Source organism: Magnolia sinica, chromosome 5 (genome assembly GCF_029962835.1).
Source record: "Magnolia sinica isolate HGM2019 chromosome 5, MsV1, whole genome shotgun sequence".
Lineage (NCBI taxonomy): Eukaryota > Viridiplantae > Streptophyta > Magnoliopsida > Magnoliales > Magnoliaceae > Magnolia > Magnolia sinica.
The window spans coordinates 67,975,589-67,986,912 of NC_080577.1; positions in this window are offsets into that span (position 1 = coordinate 67,975,589).

The following is an 11,324-nucleotide window of genomic DNA, read 5'->3' on the forward strand; positions in this document are numbered from 1 at the left end:
ACAGAAATTCAAGAGGATGTCTCATACTCTGAAGGCCCTCCTGTGCAGTATATAGGACAAGGGTGCTCCTCCACCTTCGCCAGAGCCAGAGGACTAGACATATGTTGTAGTCATCTTTTAGTCTGCTTTGTATTTTTTCTTTGTAATGGCCTTGGTAGGCTAAGTGGTGTGTTGGTTTGCTTAGTGGTTAAAGCTTTAGTTAGATTAGCTCACATGCATCTTCTATCATGATCCATGTAAGACTACATCTCATGTATTGTGACAATTTTGGCTAAATGAAATGCATGAAGCTCCTTTTATTATGGAATGTGTGAAATTTTTAGTAATTTGAGTAACCTTGTTATTCAAGAATCTTACACATGTTGCACCCTATGTTGTATATAAGGAATGCCACCTAAGACCACTTGGAGTACGACATGTCTTACACTTGGCAAATCGATTGACGGGGCACCTCCCCTGAACGATAGTCAGTCGGACCCTAGCCTGGGCCTGAATTTTGAGACGATTCTGGATTCTTAACCAGCCACTTGCCCCATAAATGGGCCAACACATTTTGCACCACCGGTTCCAAAATAGAACCGTGCATCTTCATCAACTCCACGGGTACCATAGTCGGCTCCTCCTCCTGATAGGTTGGAACAGATGATATTTTTTAAGCAGCAGCAGCAATAGTTTTTGGTCACTATTATGGGGGCCATTGCTCAGAACATGAATGTGGTCCTGCCTGCGCCACCTATACAGCCTACTAGAAACATGAATACCAGCAGTCTATTTGAATGCTTCCAGCGCTTCCGACTTCCCACATTTGCAGGCACTCACAGGCCTTAGGAAGCTGAATACTGGCTAGATCGCATCTCTAAGATGCTGAAGTTGCTGCACCATACTGAGGCAGACCAAGTTAAGGTGGTCACATATATATTCGAGAAGGAGGCTAGTCTATGGTAGGACAGCATCTTACGAACAGTTCCTTTAGGACACGTGTGGACATGGGAGGCATTTGAGACTCGCTTCCATGGGAAGTACTTCCCCCTCACTTACCGTAATGAAAAGGAGTGTGAGTTTCTTCACCTCCGATAGGGAGGAATGACTGTATTAGAATATGAGAAAAAATTTATGGAGCTAGCCAGATACCCTCCTTTGATCCTAGTAAATGAGCTGATGAAGATGTGGCGTTTCTCAGATGGTCTGCGACCTGATATCCGCACGAAGATGTGTTGCGCTAGCATTCCCAACTATGTTGAGCTAGTGAACATGTGCCTACGAGCTAAGCAGGATGGAGACAGACTGTCCCATACACATATGCCCATGGGCTTAAGGCCTCGACCTGATTTGCCGAACCAGCCGTTCCTCGGCAAGAGGCCACGTGCAGATTCGCCTCCCAGGCTTATGGCTCCACCAACCCAGCCAAAGCGATCAGATCTGTGGTGCACCTACTGTAAGAGGATGGGTCATACAAACACCTACTGCTTTACGAAGATGAGGGACAATGGTTTTATGCTGCCTCAGAAGATCAACCGTCAGCAACCGCAGGCTATATCAGCTCCACGTCTGCGATCGGCACCACCAGGATAGCCATTTTACTGACCACCTATACCTTGAAATAGGCCACCTCAATGACCTATGGCAGTGCAACCGAATCATCCTCAATAGGCATGTGTACATGCACTAGTAGCTGTGCATCTAAGACAGCAACTGCAGTGCCTTTAGCCTTTAAAGTCACTGCCCACATTCAAGGTACACCTGTATTTCTATTGGTGCACACCAGGTCCACTATATCAATAGTATCATGTGCAGCAGTCAAGCAACTGGTGTTGGAAACTACTCCTGTGATTAGGGTGAGACTCCTTACCGCCACAAGGACCTTTTTAGACTCTACTAAGATTTGTAAGGGTTGCTTTATAGACTTAGGAGGTAGAACAGTTCTCGTTAACCTGATTATTGCCCCACTATGTCATTATGATGTCATCCTCGGCATGGATTGACTCATTGAAATGAAGGCAAAGATCGATTACGATACCAGATTGGTGATAGCGCATGCACTTGAGGGCACGACCTTTACTTTCCTAATGCAGGTCAGTTGGCCCTACCATATAAGTTGTTATGCTTCCTTGTTGGAGAATGCTGATGGTCCGACACTTGGGGACACGCCTATTGTTGGGCAATCGTAATTTGGTGAAAATTCATTGGAGTTGGAAGATACAATGGTTAGAAAGCGGAAGACAGACAGGAGGAACAAGACCTTCAACCAACCCATTAGACTGATTTAGAGAAAAATGGTTAAGAGTAATTGCTGTTTGATTTTCCAATTCCTTTATAAATAAGCTATAAATAAATAAGGGAAATTGACCGTACTTGCCTCAAAGTTTGGGCAAATTACCTAAAACGCTACAACACTCCATATATTCCTAGAAGGGCCTTCTAACATGCTTTCAAAAATTACTTGGACCAAAATACAGTTGTGCTTGTTTCAGTAGTTGTACAGTTTTCCAGGAAAGAAGAAGTTACGTCGTATTTAATGCCAAAAATGTGATGTGTAAGGAACCCTTTTTTTGTGTGCGGGCAAGGACAAAGCTCGTGGGTCCACATTGATGTATGTGTATAATCCATGTTGCCCATCCTTTTTACCGTGTCATTTTAGGGCTAGGGCCCAGCTATCAGCCTAATCCAGAGCTCGTGTGAGTCACATAATAGAAAATAATGGAGATAATAGAACCCACTGTTGAAACTTTTCAAGCCTATTGTGATGTTTGTTAGAAGTGGACACTACCCAAGTCAGGACTTTTTAAAGCCAAAGCAGAGCTGGCTGACAAGGTGGACGAAATGGATCACCCCATTTTGGGCCTTAAGCTATTGTACCAATGGTTTAGTAGAAAAGGATGTGAACACGTTCAAAACCACGATCCATACAACATGACAACCACAACCCATATAGCATGGCAACTACGACCCATGCAAACCACGACCTAAATGGGCCCACACTGATGTATGTGTATAATCCATTCTGCCCATCCTTTTTGTCATGTCATTTTAGCGCTAGGGCCTAAATATCAGCTCGATCCAGTGCTTTTATGGCCCACAAAATAGAAAATAATGGTGACTGTTGAAAGTTTCCAGGCTCACTGTGATGTTTGTTAAAAGTGGACATTGCCCAAGTTAGGACTTTTTGGGCCACGCCGAGCTGGCTGATAAGGTGGATGGATCGTATCACCCCTGTATGGGCCTTAAGCTATGGTACCAATGGTTTGGTAGAAAATGAATTGAACACATTGAAAACCACGATCCATACAACATGACAACACGACCCATATAACATGGAAACTATGCCCCAAATGGGCTGCAGTTGTATGGATCGTAGTTGTCATGTTATATGGGTCTAGTTATCCTGTTATATGGGCCTCAGTTGTATGGATCACAGTTGTCCTATTATATGGGTCTTAGTTTTCCTGTTATATGGGTCTCAGTTTATGGATCGCAGTTGTCCTGTTATATGGGTCGCAGTTGTCCTGTTATATGGGTCGCGGTCGCAGTTGTCCTATTATATGGGTCTTAATTTTCTTGTTATATGGGTCTCAGTTGTATGGGTCATAGTTATCCTGTTATATGGGTCGCGGTCGCAGTTGTCCAGTTATATGGGTCTTAGTTTTCTTGTTATATGGGTCTCAATTGTATGGATCGCAATTGTCCTATTATATGGGTCACAGTTATCCTGTTATATGGGACACGGTCGCAATTGTCCTGTTATTTGGGTTGCAGTTGTCCTGTTATATGGGTCTCAGTTGTATGGATTGCAGTTGTCCTGTTATATTGGTCGCAATTATCCTATTATATGGGTCGTGGTCGCAGTTGTCCTATTATTCGGGTCACAGTTGTCCTGTTATATGGGTTGTGGTTGTTATGGGTCATGGCTATCATGTTATATATGGCCCACAATGGAGTGATCTGATCCATCTACCTTGTTAGCCAGCTTGTCGTGGGACCAAAAAGTCCTGACTTGGCCCCACATTGATGTATGTGTATAATCCATGCCACCCATCATTCTTGCCATGTCATTTTAGGGCTAAGGGCCAAATATCAGCTTAATCCAGTGCTCGTGTGGCCCACATAATAGATAATAATGGTGACTATTGAAATATCAATGGATCAAATGTGAGCCCAAGTCAGTGATGTGTATGGAACCCTTTTTTTGCACATAGGCAAGGACCAAAATCGTGGGGTCCACATTGATGTATGTGTATAATCCATGCCACTCATCCTTCTTATCGTGTCATTTTAGGACTAGGGCCCAAATATCAGCCTGATCCAGTGCTAGTTTGGATCACATAATAGAAAATAATGGTGACAATGAAACCCGCTGTTGAAACTTTCCAGGCTCACCGTGATGTTTGTTAGAAGTGGATACTGCTCAAGTTAGAACTTTTTGGGCCCATGACGAGAGGGCCAATAAGGTGGATGGAACGGATCACCCCATTGTGGGCCTTCGTCTATTGTACTAATGGCTATCCTTTCATTTGGTAGCAAAGGAAGTAACATATAACAACCGCAACCCATATAACATTGAACCACGACCCATATAACATGATAACTACAACCCATGACAACTACGACCCATGACAACCATGACTCATATAACATGACAACCACGACCCATAACAACTACGATCCTTACCACATTACAACTAAAACCCATATAACATGACAAACACGACCCATATAATATAATAACCACGACTCATATAACAAGAGAACCATGACCCATATAACATGACAACTACGATCCATGATAACTATGACCCATGACAACCACGATCCATGACAACTAGACCAATGAAAACCATGACCCATATAACATGACAACCACGACCCATATAACATGACAACCGCGACCCATGAAAACTACTACCCTTACCACCTTACAACTATGACTCATATTGCATAACAACCATGACCTGAGAATTTGACCGTACATCGATGCCCACATTGATGTATGTGTATAATCCATGCCGCTCATCCTTTTTGTCATGTCATTTTAGGGCTAGGGCCCAAAATCAGCCCGATCCAGTGCTCGTGTGGGCCAAATAATAGAAAATAATGGTGACAGTGGCACCACTCTTGAAACTTTCCAAGCTCACAGTGATGTTTGTTAGAAGTGGACATTGCCCAAGTCAGGACTTTTTGGGCCCACGGCGAGTTGGCCGACAAGGTGGATAGATCAGATCACCCCATTGTGGGCCTTAGGCTATGGTACCAATGGTTATCCTTTCATTTGGTAATAAAGAAAGTGAACATGTAACAACCGCGACCCATATCACATGAGAACCACAACCCATATAACATAATAACCACGACCCATTTAACATGATAATCACGACCGATATAACATGACAACCATGACCCATGACAACAACGACCCTTACCACATTACAACCACGGCCCATATAACATGACAACCACGACCCATGATAACTACGACCCATATAACATAACAACCATGACCCATATAACATGACAACTACTACCCATGACAACCACGATCCATTTTTGGTAGTGTAAATGGATCAAAGGCTACAGATTAAGGTCATGGTATAATCTAATTGATCTTTGCATATGCTTTAATTTTGGGCTCAACCCTTAAATTAGATGGAAAAATGGATGAATGTCGTGGATAGACCACATACATTTAAGGTGGACCCAATCGAGTACTCAATCCGATTTCCTCTCTCCCATGCAACTTATACTAGGAAAGAAAGAAAAATGGGCACGCTACTGAACAAGTTGAGTATCCAGACTCACTACTCATTCTACAAGCGCGGATTGCTACTTACAAGTTGAGTATCCAGACTCGCTACTCAACCTCTTGCACCAACTCCTAGCACTGGATACCTGGGTGGGGCCCAACGTGATGTTTCTGAGAAATCCACCCAATCCATCTGATTTCTGAGATATTTTTAGGATAATAGACCAAAAATGAGTCATATCCAATATTTAATTATACCCACTTAAGTCTTGGATCTTGTTATATGGGTCCTAGTTGTATGGGTCATAGTTGTCATGTTATATGGATCGCAGTTGTCCTGTTATATGGGTCGCAGTTATTTTATTATATATATGGGTCGTGGTTGTCATGGGTTGTGGTAATAATGTTATATTAGTCGTGGTTATCCTGTGATATGGGTAGCAGACAAGGTGGATGGATTGGATCACCCCATTGTAGGCCTTAAGCTATGGTACTAATGGTTTGGTAGAAAAGGAAGTGAACACGTTGCAAACCACGAACCATGCAACATGACAACCACAACCCATATATCATGGCAACTACGACCCATGCAAATCACGACCCAAATGGGCCCACATTGATGTATGTGAATAATCCATACCGTCTATCCTTTTTGTTATGTCATTTTAGGGGTAGAGTCAAATATCAACCATAACCCTTTGTGGATGAAAACCACGATCCATTGTACATGTGAACCACGACCCTTCAAATGGATCATGGTTGTCATGTAGCAAGGGTCGTGGTTATCATATTATATGGTTCATGGTTGTGAAGTTATATAGGTCGTAGTTGTCATGTTGTATGGGTTGTGGATGTCATGGGTTGTAGTTGTCAAGTTAAATGGGTCGTGGTTGTCAGAGTCATGGTTGTCATGTTATATGGGTCGTGGTTGTAAAGTGGTAAGGGTCATTGTTGTCATGGGTCATGGTTGTCATGTTATATGGGTCGTGATTGTCATGCTAAATAGGTCGCAGTTGTCATGGGTCGTAGTTATCATGTTATACGGGTCGTGGTTCTCATGTGATATGGGTCGCAGTTGTTACATGTTCACTTCATTTACTACCAGATGAAAGGATAGCCATTGGTACATAGCCTAAGGCTCACAATGGGGTGATCTGATCCATCCACCTTGTTGGCCAACTCATCGTGGGCCCAAAAAGTCCTGACTTGGACAATGTCTACTTCTAACAAACATCATAGTGAGCTTGGAAAGTTTCAAGAGTGGGTGCCACTATCACCATTATTTTCTATTATGTGGCCCACACAAGCACTGGATAAGGGTGATATTTGGGCCCTAGCCCTAAAATGACACGACAAGAAGGATGGGTGTTATGGATTATACACATACATCAATGTGGGTCCCAATGTATGGTTAAATTCTCAGGTCGTGGTAGTAATGCAGTATGGGTCGTGGTTGTAAGGTGGTAAGGGTTGTAGTTTTCATGGGGTCGCGGTTGTCATGTTATATGGGTCGTGATTATCATGTTATATGGGTCATGGTTGTCATGGGTCATAGTTGCCATGGATCGTAGTTATCATGTTATATGGGTCGTGGTTCTCATGTTATATGGGTCATGATTGTCATATTATATGGGTCATGTTTGTCATGTTAAATGGGTCGTGGTTGTCATGTTATGTCGGTCGTGGTTGATACGGGTCGTGGTTGTAATGTTATATGGGTCATAGTTATCATGTTATAGGGGTCGTGGTTGATACGGGTCATGGTTACGTGTGACGTGTGCACGGTTCGTAGTTGTAACGTAATAAGGGTCGATGTTGTCATGTTATATGGATCGTGGGTCCTGTCGTGATTTATGTGTTGAATCCAATCTACCATCGGATTTAGAATTTAATTTAACATCATTGGCCAAAAAATTAGTTACATCCAAAAAATTTATGCCCCAGAAGGTTTTCAATTTCACTGCTTTCTATGGTGTGGTCCACATGAGCCTTTGATATGCCTCATTTTTTGGCTCATTCCTTAAAATGATCTTTCAAAATGAGTTGACGGCATGGATAAAATATATACATCATAGTGGGCCCAATAAGACGATTCATCTCTACATATATTGTGATGCGTAAGTCGAGTAACGTGAGGTCTTGGGAATCTGGACTCCTTTCTCTAGCGCAACTTTCGTTGGAAAAGAAAAACTAGCGTAGATTGCTAATGGTTGAGTATCCAGACTCGCTACTCAACCTGCACGAATTGACAACATCACCATGACTGGTGTTCAGTGCTACTTGGACCACACAATATCATCCATTCTGTTCATACATTCAGCCTTATCCTTTTAGGGCTTTATACAAAAAATGAGGGGGATATAAATCTAAGGTTGACCACACCATAGGAAAACAATATTGGTTGGATATCAATCATTAAAATCCTCATAAGGCCCACTATACTGTTTATTTAACATCCAATCCGTTGATTAGGTCATATAAACCCAGATGAAGGAAAAACACAAATAATTTAAGAAAAATGATGGATGACTTGGATAAATAGATACATTACAGTAGGCCGGCTCACAGAACTACTCGTTCTGAGCTAGACTCGGACAGGGGAAGGACGCAATCCACGTCCATCCCGGATGGAAGCAGATTGGCTGGTGTACCTCAAACCAGCTACACAGCTGTTGTAGGTACGTGTCATGCGAAGATGGGCATACCATCGCCCGAATGGTAATCCGTCTGGGTAGGGATCTGTGGGGCCCACCGTGGTGTAATGGTTTTATCCATGTCGTTCATCTCTTTTATCAGATCATTTTACGGAATGATATTAAAAATGAGGGTGGTCCATAGCTCTAGTGGACCACACCAAAAGAAGCTGCAGTGATAATGGCACCCACCATTGAAACCTTTCTAAGGGTTAGCATGATGTTTTTTTTTTTTACCATCCAACCTATTCATAAAGTCATGTATACCTGGATGAAGTGAAAACACAAATATAAGCTTAATCCGAAACTTCTGCAGCTCCCAAGAATTTTTAATGGTGGACGTTCAATCCCCACTTTGTTGTCCACTTAATGTCTTGGTTCCACCTCATTTTTTCATAGCCTAAACTTATTTGTAATATGGATGGACGGAGTGGATAAATCCTTTACATCATGGTGGACCCCACAGATCCCTGCGGGTAGGACGCAATACAGCAGCTATATAGCGTGTGAAGTACACCAGCCAATCCGCTTCCATCGGGACATGGGGACGTGGACGTGGATTTCCTTCGACTGCGAAAGCCTTTCGCATTAAGTTCCTACGCTGGAACCCACGTGGGACCACTACGATGTTTGTGTGAAATCCTCCTGGTCCATCCATTTTGTGAGTTCATTTTAGTACATGAGGTTAAAAATGAACCGTATGCAATGCTTAATGGGCTGAAAAAGTGATAATTGAACGTCCATAATTGAAATATTCGTGGGGCCACAGAAGTTTTGAATCATGCTAATATTTGTTTTTTCAGTTCATCCCAGTAGGAATGACGTTATTAACAGTATGGATGTCATGTAAACATCACTATCGAACCCAGGGAGGTTTCAACGGTAGGAATTTACCTAACCACCTTTTCCTTTAATATGACCCACTTAAGTCTTGGATCCTGCTCACTTTTGGTCTCATGTTCTAAAATGATCTCAAAAAATGGATGAACGGAGTGGATTCCTGACAAACATCAAGGTGGCCCCACCTAGATCCCAACACAGGAACTTCTTGCGAAAGGCTTTCGCAGAAAATCCGCGTCCGGGGATGTGGATTAGATATTAATGGGTTGAGTAGAAGAGTTGGCTACTGAAGTTCCGTGGGCCCACTATGATGTATGTGTTGTATCCACACTGTCCATCCATTTTGAATATCATTTTAGGGCAATAACCAAAGAATGAGGCAGATTAAAAGCTGTAGTGGACTCCACCACAGAAAACAGTGGGGAGAGTGATTCCCACCATTAAAACTATCCTAAGGCCCACCATAATGATTATTTGAAATCCAACTAGTTCAAAAGTTAAATAAAACATGACAACCATGACCCACTTAAGTCCTGGATCCTACTCACTTTTGATCTATGGTAAGGTCCACTTGATCTTTGGGTATGATTAAATTTTGGGTTCAACCGCTAAAATAAGATGGAAAAACGAATCGACGGCATGGATAGACCACGTACATTCATGGTGGTACACCAGCCAATCCACTTTCGCTTCCGATGTGGATTAGAAGTTACTTGACTTAAGTGTAACTGTAGGAGTCTTTGAGGAGTCCAGATTCTCAAGATCTCGAGAAGGCTATTTTAGTAAGTCATGTTAGTCAACTTACGCATCCCAATATATGTAGAAATGAATGGTCTTATTGGGCCCATCGACTTACGCATTACGACCCATATAACATGACAACCACGACCCATATAACTTGGCAACTATGACCCATGACAACCACGACCCATATAACTTCACAACCACGACCCATATAATATGACAACCTCGACCCTTGCTACATGACAACCACGATCCATTCAAAGAGCCGTGGTTCACATGCACAATGGATCGTGGTTGATATTTGACCCTACTCCGAAAATGACACAACAAAAAGGAAGGGCGGCATGGATTATTCACATACATCAATGTGAGCCCATTTGGGCCGTGGTTTGCATTGGTCGTAGTTGCTATGTCATATGGGTCGTGATTGCCATGTTGTATGGTTCGTAGTTTGCAACGTAGTTGCCATGTTATATAACAAAATAATTGTGACCCATATAACAGGACACTGCGATCCATACAACTAAGACCCATATAACAGGACACTGCGATCCATACAACTAAGACCCATATAACAGGACAACAAGACCCAAATAACAAGACAACTGCGACTGTGACCCAATAACAGGATAACTACAACCGATATAATAGGAAAACTTACAACTGAGACCCATATAACATGACAACTAATACCTATATAACATGACAACTACGATCCATACAACTGCGGCCCATATGCGTCACGCCCCAAATTCATAAATCGGATTAACAGGAATCCTGATTACCGAATCTGGTGCCGACAGCCTCTGTAGTGTCCCATTCTCGGTTCCCAGTGCCCATATGCCAGGTTCCGATCCTAGGATCCTACAAGGAGGATTTTTCAACGTGCATTTATCTCGTAAAAGGAAAAACCACAAGTTTACCCAAATCATAAAGGCAACATCATCACCATATATCCACTAATATAAACATTTGAATACAATGCTAAAAAGGAAATACATATGTTAAAATCAAAACTCCAGAAGTCAGCTACATGCTCCAAGCTCCACGCTGCTTAGAGGGTGGTGAAAGTGTGTGCGCAAGATAAGTGCCAAACACACAAATACAATGTCACAATCATACAATGTCGGAAATACATGTAAGATCATGAATCATGCGATATCAAAGTAAGCGGAAATATTGAAAAATAAATGAGTCAAACAATATCAGAGTACGCAATATAGATCAGCTATGCAAATGAGGAGTCATAAGAACTAAATACCAGATATTGTATCTAGACCATATAAATGCAGAAACACAATAACCCAAAATAC